Here is an 8,128-nt window from a genome sequence, read left to right on the forward strand (position 1 = left end):
TTATAAATGTTGGAGAAGATGTAAAGTTTGAATGCAGATGGAAGCATACTATTTTCTCCTTTTTGTTGCTGCTTTTTTTTTTTTACCCTTTCATTCTGATTCTTCTTTCACAGCATGACCAATGTGGAAATGTTTTTAATATGATAATACATGTATGGCCTATAACAGGTTGCATGCCATCTTGGGGAGGGGGTAGTGTAGGGAGGGAGAAAATTTAGAACTCAAAATCTAATAAAGGGAATGTTGAAAACCAAAATTAGATAGATAGATAGATACATAGAGTTTTTTTAAAAGGACAATCTCTGATCAAGGAACTTACACTGTAATATAAGAAGACAACACAGAAAACAATATCCAACATTATATTGTGCTTTAAGATTTGCAAAGTGGAAAAGATATGACATCAGGGACTGGCTTCTGAAGGAGACTCAGGACATGGATACAGTCCCTTCCAGCTCCATCTGCAGCTGGCCAACAGCCTCTCCACTGACACAGCTCCTGCCCCATGCAGAAAACGCTTGCTGTCGTTTCCTGCCAGCTGATGGGCACCTCCCAAAAACCAGGAGCTGCTACTGAGACTGGAAGAGTGCTATTGGCAGCCTGTAACTTTGCAAGTGATGCTTCATTTGATGTTAAGCAATGTAACGTTCTTCAACTTGGGGAAGGCCTTCCCACCACAGTGGTTCTCACTAGAGGGGAAGGACTAAAGTACTGTAAGATCATGCAGACTATCCATTGGAGGGAATTGAAAGCACACCAACTGTATAAGCAAAAGATCATCAGTGGTTTATGCCACTTGTATGATGGCCAAGAAGCTTGTTGTATGGAGCTTGAAGCTGGCATAATTCCTATAGATCATGTGATTACAGCCTTTGGAGCTCATGGCTTTATCTATATTAGTGGACTTCCCATTCAAGAAATTCTGGCGGAGCTTACTTGATGAAGAGGGGGATATGTTAAAGGAAAGTGAGGTTCTATGCACATTTATGCTAATAACTTTTATGGTAGCAATAGCATTGCTGGAGCTCAGGTACTTTTGGGAGCTGGTATTGCCCAGGCTGTAAGTACAATGAAAAAGATGAGATCTCTTTGACTTTTGTACAGAGATGGTGCTGCTAATCAGGGTCAGATATGTGAAGCTTACAATATGGCAGTTTGGGCTGTTCTGCTTCTGGGAGCCAAGATGGCAGAGTAAGAAGTAAATCGTTCTTATCTTCCAGTTTTAACCTCTGAAAGCCCAGAAAATATAGCCCTAGGAAAAACCCTGGAACAACTGAACCAGAAAACAGACAGGGTGCAGCAGTCAGGTAGCACAGGTAGCTTGAGAGATTAACAGGAAAGGTCCCTCTTGCCCAGGGGGAAGGGCAGCAATACAGAATGTGAGGTATTCCAGCTAGCTAGTGGAAAGCTCCACCTCAGCATACCAGGAGGAGATCATGAAACCTAGGTGGTGAAGCAGGCAAACATCAACACCTGGACCTCCAAGTGACTCAATGAGGGCTGGGGAACTGGTGGAAACTAGCGTGGAAAACCACCAGGTGCCTCAGCATTCTATAGCAACTGGCTTTCCCAATGCCTCAGCAAAACTAAGGGAAGCAGTTCTCCAAGGGGCCCTAGGTGGATAAACACCCTGCAACATCCATCTAAAAGGAGTTGGAGAAAATGAAAGGAAGGAAAGGCCAAGGTGAGCAGACAACTTCCAGGGGCCAGACTACCCAATCCTACCCCTAGAGTTTCAGTGTTGCTGATTCCAGTCCAACACTAGATAAGCTGCCAGAACCCTACAGCCTCCAATGGCCAGCATCACAGGCCTCAGCACACAAAGCCAGTGAGCAGGCCCTAGGCTCCCAACACAAGAAGCTTGGGTCAGTGCCCCCTGCTCCCCAACAGAAGAGCTCAATCTCTTTAAAGGTCAGGAAATAAGCAAACACCATGAGCAAAAAGAAACGTACCATAGATTCATATTATGAGAACAGTGAAGATCAAGGCAGAAATTTGAAGAGGACAACATTGTCAACAAACCCACATCTGCAACCTCAAAAGGGAATATGAACTGGTCTAAAGCCCAAAAAGCCTTCTTAGAAGAGCTCAAGAAGGATTTTAAAAGTCAAATGAGAGAAATAGAAGAAAAAATGGGAAAAGAAATGAGAGGTATGCAAGAGAGAGTCAATAGCTTGGAAAATGAAAGACAAAAATTAACTGTAGAAAACAAGTCCTTAAAAAATACAATTGGCCAACTGGAAAAAAAAGTGCACTGAAGAAAACAATCCCTAAAAAATACAATTGGCCAAATGGGGAAGGAAGTACAAAATCTAATAGAAAAAAGCAATTTGCTAAAAATTAGAGTTGGACAAATGGAAGCTAATGACTCTATAAGATAATAAGAATCAGTCAAACGGAAACAAAAGAATGAAAAAGTAGATGAAAATGTAAAATACAATATGGCAGTTTGTGGAAATTGTCTTGTATTTTCATTTGTGAGATAAGGCATGGGAACTTTTGTAGAGAGAGAAACAGCCAGCATTGACTATTACAAAAGGGGAGACTTTATTCTAAGAATAAGTGTAGATGGTATGGATACTTTCTGTGTCCATGAGGCAACAAAATTTGTAGGTGCCTACTGTAGATCAGGAAAGGGCCTCGTGCTAATGGACATATCATTATCATGGACACAGCATACCCTGGTGTCATTTATAGCACTCAGGAAGAAATTCAGGAAGTGAGGAGGAAGAAAGTCACTCTGCCATGCTTCTCAAGGATAGAATGGTGAACAACAACCTTGCCAGTATTAAAGAATTAAAGGAAATTGATGTTGAAGTAAGGAAAAAGATTGAGGATGCTGCCCAGTTTGCTACAACTGATCCAGAGCCACCTTTGGAAGAATTAGGCTAGAGAGCCACCTTTTGAATTTGGAGGTACAAATCAGTGAATCAAATACAAATCTGGTAGCTAAAAGGAAGTATGTGTTGCAACTTATATAAGGCCTTTAATGGAACTTTATCTTATCAACTTCAAGAAACTAATTGTCAGGTTTAAAGAAGGGATGAAACCTCCAAAGACAAACATTTTGAATTATTATTAGAAGATACTAAACATATATGTTAAATTCAAAAGTAACTAGTTACATTCACACTATATTTGTATATTATGTTAATTGTTTTATTAAAAGATCAGAACCAGTTCATTATTTTGTGTGGTAATTTTACAGTTTATGTTGCCTTTTTTAAAGATGGAGATCAGAAAAACTAGGGGAAAAGTAACAGCTGGAAAAAATGTATTTTCTCAAACACACACAAAACCCTTAACTAGACCTACTTACATTTCCTTTTTGTTGACTAGATGGAAACCCCAACTTGCTTGACTCCCTCAAAAAGTTAATAAAATACTCAGAAGGAGAAAAAATATTTTTGTTTCAGCCTGATAAGCTACTGATATCACCAAATGACAAGCACTGTAGGGTGTTAGTCCTTAGTACACAATTTAGAATAATACAATAATAGTGTTACGATAAAAAATGTCACCGTGAATAATTTTGTTAGAACAATTGTTTAATTGCCATTCCCAACCAAATCATGTTTTTAAAAATATAACAAGTGAAAAAATAAAATAATTTACTTTCTGTTTATATATAAATACAAAGCTGTTTTTCTCTTGAAAATTATATATTTACATATAAATTTCAGGTTTTTAAGTACAACAGGAAATATTCTTTTGCTAATTGTTAATTATATGCTAATAGTCTACCTTTGTAAAACTAAAGTACTAAAAATTAGTGGTTATTTTATCATAATAGTATCTTTTCCTGTTTCTCTCTCTTAGCAAGTGTTATAAAAAATAAATGTATATATTTCAATTAGTAAATTAAAATTGTTGTTTTAAAAAAATTTACATTACACTGCCATGTGTAAACATAATTCCTTTAGCTGGATGTGACACAATTATAATTTATAATTTATTATATTATTTATTTTTATTTACATATAATGTTATATAAATATATATTTATATATTACTTATATTTATAAAATATAATATATATAAAACAGTCTACATATTTATTTTAAATGGTTTACATAAATGTATCATTATTATATAAATTCTAAATGACATCCATTTTTGTAAAATAATTATCTGTTTAGAATTAAATTTCTAAGTTGTTAATTGAACAGTAAACAATTGAACAATATTGCATAAAATAGCATAATTTGTATCCATATTTACAAGAAGTTTAACAAAGAAAGATGTGGAATATTTAACTCACTCATTTCCACAGTTTTTTTTGTTTTGTTTTGTTTTGTTTTGTTTTTTTACTGTGATTAAATCTGATGTTGTATTGGTGAGGGCTCACAAAACAAAACAAAAAAAGATTTGCAAAGCACTTTATAAATATTATCTCAATTTATACTTACAACAACCCTGTGAGGTAGGTGCTATTGCTATCCCTATTTTACAGATAAGGAAATTAAGGCAGACAAATGTTAAGTGATTTGTCCACAGTCATACAGCTAAGCAAGTGAACATTCAAAATACAATCCCTAGACCATCTAGTTGAAAGAATGGGCAAGGAAAGCAAGAAGATGAAAGCAGCTTTCACCCAACACAGTTTTGAAGTGTGAAACATCATAAATAGTGCCAGGAGGTAAATGACGGATGGCCATCCTGGTTCCCTCCACAAAACGGAAGGCCTAGGAGAATTCACAAATGGCAGAAGAGAGTGGACTTTGTGGAAGGGTAGGCCAAAGTCTGGAATGCCACAAGGATGGCTGGCTATTCTAGAGCAAGGAGTCCCTACGTTTTGAGAGAAGTCTCAGAATAAGACAGCAGCAACAGAAATATGGTTTTGAATTCTAAAAAATATATTATCTATCTATTTATCTATCTATCTACCTAACTGTCTGTCTGTCTATCTATGTTCATGAATCTCAGGTTAAGCATGCTTAAATATTACAAGCAATAAATATATTTCCTTCCTAGCTTTCTATGTTGTAAACCAATGCTAGCTGGTAGATAGAAAATCTTTAAAATTTCTCTCCTCTATTCATTTTCAGATTCTCTGACTGAATGATCACCTGATGCCAGGTTATGACTGAAAAATTAGTCTATTTTATTTTTAATGGAGGAAGAGAGCAAGAGTCACAGAAGAAGAGAGCTACCCCATTGGCTTTCATGTCAACATTCATCAACATTTGGTTATATAGATAATTGAGGCAAATGCAGACAATGTAAAATCTATTTTTTTTTTTTGACAATTGAGGTTAAGTGACTTGCCCAGGGTCACACAGCTAGTAAGTGTCAAGTGTTTGGTCTGAGGCCAGGATTTGAGCTCAGGTACTCCTGACTTCAGAGCTGGTGTTCTATCCACTGTGCCACCTGGCTGCCCCATAAAATCTATTTTAAAAAAAAATGATCTGGCTAATTGTAGCTGTTCAGACCTGACCTCAAACTATTTCTACATTGGCAAAGTGACTGACATGAAATGAGTCCACACAGGGAATTTTTGCAAAGGCAAACACTGGCAGGAGAGGGATGACAAGGGGATTTAGACCTTTTTTTTCACAGGAGAATTTCCCCACCCCCTGACCTTGAGCATCTTTCCTTGTCTCATGAGAAACCAGTCAAACCCCACCCTGGCTCTCTTTAGCTACAGAAACATTTGTCTAAGATTTATAGATAGGAATTTGACAGCTTCTTTTGTAGCTTAACACTCACCAACTACTGGTGTCTTATATTTATCAGCTCTCTTTTAATAGTGGATTCCTGAGAAATGCACAATTTAATAGTTACCTTAGTATGATTGAGACAGCTGCCTGATGCACTGACATTTTACTGATGTAGCTTTCCTTGGAAATACATGTTCAAGTTATATCAGTAGAAGGATTTTGGAGATTGACACCATACAAATCCCTCTGTTCTGTTCCAGTTTACTTCTGTCTTTGTGTGTGGGCCTGCAGGTTTTTTTCTTGTTTTGTAAAAACAAACAAACAAAAAACAATGATACAGTGGCTTTTCATTTAAGCTATTTTGTTAAGCCCTTTTTCTAAGTTCTGTCTTAGTTGTAATAATAATGGTAGTAACAGTAATAAAAGGTCATATTTATATTTCACTATATAGTATACAGGAAGCTTTACTGACAACAACCTTTTGAAGTAGGTAATACAAATCTTTTCCCTATTTCATAGATTAAGAAATTAAGGACCTCTGAGAAGCCAAAATTTACCTAAATAAAGTCTCATAATAAATGCAAAAGACTGGATTGATCAGGTGACATTAGATGAATTATTATGTGAGCCATGGGATTCTATTTAACTCTAGAGCCTCTTCCACTATAATAAGGAAAGAAAATGAAAAAAACAAACCATAATTGCCTAACAATTTTCCTCATTTTATAAATCATCTTCCTCCTCAATTTAGCCATGTTTAGCAATCATAAAATATGAAGTACAGCTCTTCACCTCTGTTATAGGAAGAGAACAACAGCAGAAGTCAGAAACTGATTCTGGTTCTGACCGTGGCTTCTGGCGCCATGCCTAAAGTACTGTGGGTTGGGAGTGAGAATACTTGGCATAATCACTGCTGCAGGGGCATGCAATGGACTTCATCCAATAGCAGTAGTAGTCTCTCTGGAGCCTGGTAGAAGTGTTGGAGCCTCTCCGTCTAAGCTCAGGACTCCCTGGAGACAGCTGTGGCTGCTGCTTCTGCCAGGGCGCCTGTTAATGTTGTTTGTGGAGATTCCCAGATTCCCAAGAGCAGGCATATGAACAAACCACATAAGCTGGGAAGTGCAAATCATTTCATATGATCAGAGGATTTAGAGCAGAAAAGAAACAAATATTATTCAGCAAAACTTTGTCATCTTATAGATAAGGAAACTGAAGTACAGAGAAGTGATTTCCCCAAGGTCATGCATTAAGTAATAAGCAAACTTGGAATTTGAATCTAAGTCTTTGGCCTCCCAGTTCAGTAGCCTTTCCACTTCACTTTGGGTTACATTCATAAATAAACCAAATACATTTAAAAACAAATCTAATAAAAGGGATATAGCAATAATTTCTAAACAATCCTCTGTAATTAGAAACTTTGTGTTTTTTTTTTCCTCTTTTTGAAGGGGTATTTTATGTATGTAATAGACCAAGGGTGGAGATCCTGCAGCCTAGAGGCCGCATATAGCCTTCTAGGCCTAGGTGCAGACTTTTGACTGATTCCAAGTTTTATAGAACAAATTCTTCTAGTAAGGGAATTTGTTCTGTGAAGTTTGGATTTGGTCAAAGGGTCACACTTGGAGACCTAGAGGGATACATGTGGCCTTGAGGTCACAGGTTCCCCACCCCTGAAATAGACTAATAAATGCATTCTCAGATCTTCACTGTGTCAACTTTTGCAGTTCATGAGATTCTTATAGGCTGAAATAGACTTAAAATAGTTGATTATCCCTCTCCAAGTACCAAGATCATATCAGGAGTTAATAATTTAGTTTATGTTATGAGATAGTGTGACATACTAGAAAGGACACTGAATTATTTGTATGAATAATTGACTTTCAGTTCAGCTTGGCTCTGTGTCTTACAAGGTCACATGAACCAGTCATTAAAATTCTCCAATAATTTCATTCAATGCAATGTGACAAATATTTGTTAAACACCTCATATGTGCTCTTTTAGGGTATACAAAGACAAAAAATGACCCCAAGAAGGTACTTCAGAGAAGATGGGATTAACAATTTAGACCTGGAATGGACCATAGAGTATATCTAATCCAACTTTATCATTTTAAATTTGATGATTTTGAGGACTAGAAAGGTGTAATAGCACCAAAAACGTAAGATGGGAGAGATACCAGAGTCTAACTGTTCAAATAACCTTACTTTACGTAACAGGAAATTGAGATCTAAAGATGAACAAATGACTTGGCCAAAGTCTCACAGTGTGAGAGGCAACATCTGAACCCATGTCGCAGAAACATGGATATAGAGCTGGAAGGTGCCTTTGAAAAAGGAAGTCATGTAATACAAACCCTCCTTTGACAGAGGAGCAATGACAAACAAAAAAAACAAATTGAGATTGTTATTCTTAGGAAGTGAAAATGACAAAGGGAAAGCTAAAAAAGGGGGCAGGGATGTCTTTGAAGCAGC

The 8,128-nt window shown here is 36.7% G+C and overlaps 1 pseudogene; it reads left to right on the top strand.

Moving 5' to 3' along the window:
• Positions 1-505: 505 nt before the first annotated feature.
• LOC114033792 lies at positions 506-2,953 on the top strand (annotated as a pseudogene).
• The last annotated feature ends 5,175 nt before the right edge of the window (positions 2,954-8,128 follow it).

The sequence above is a fragment of the Vombatus ursinus genome, unplaced genomic scaffold (assembly GCF_900497805.2).
Source record: "Vombatus ursinus unplaced genomic scaffold, bare-nosed wombat genome assembly UNPS02007408.1, whole genome shotgun sequence".
Lineage (NCBI taxonomy): Eukaryota > Metazoa > Chordata > Mammalia > Diprotodontia > Vombatidae > Vombatus > Vombatus ursinus.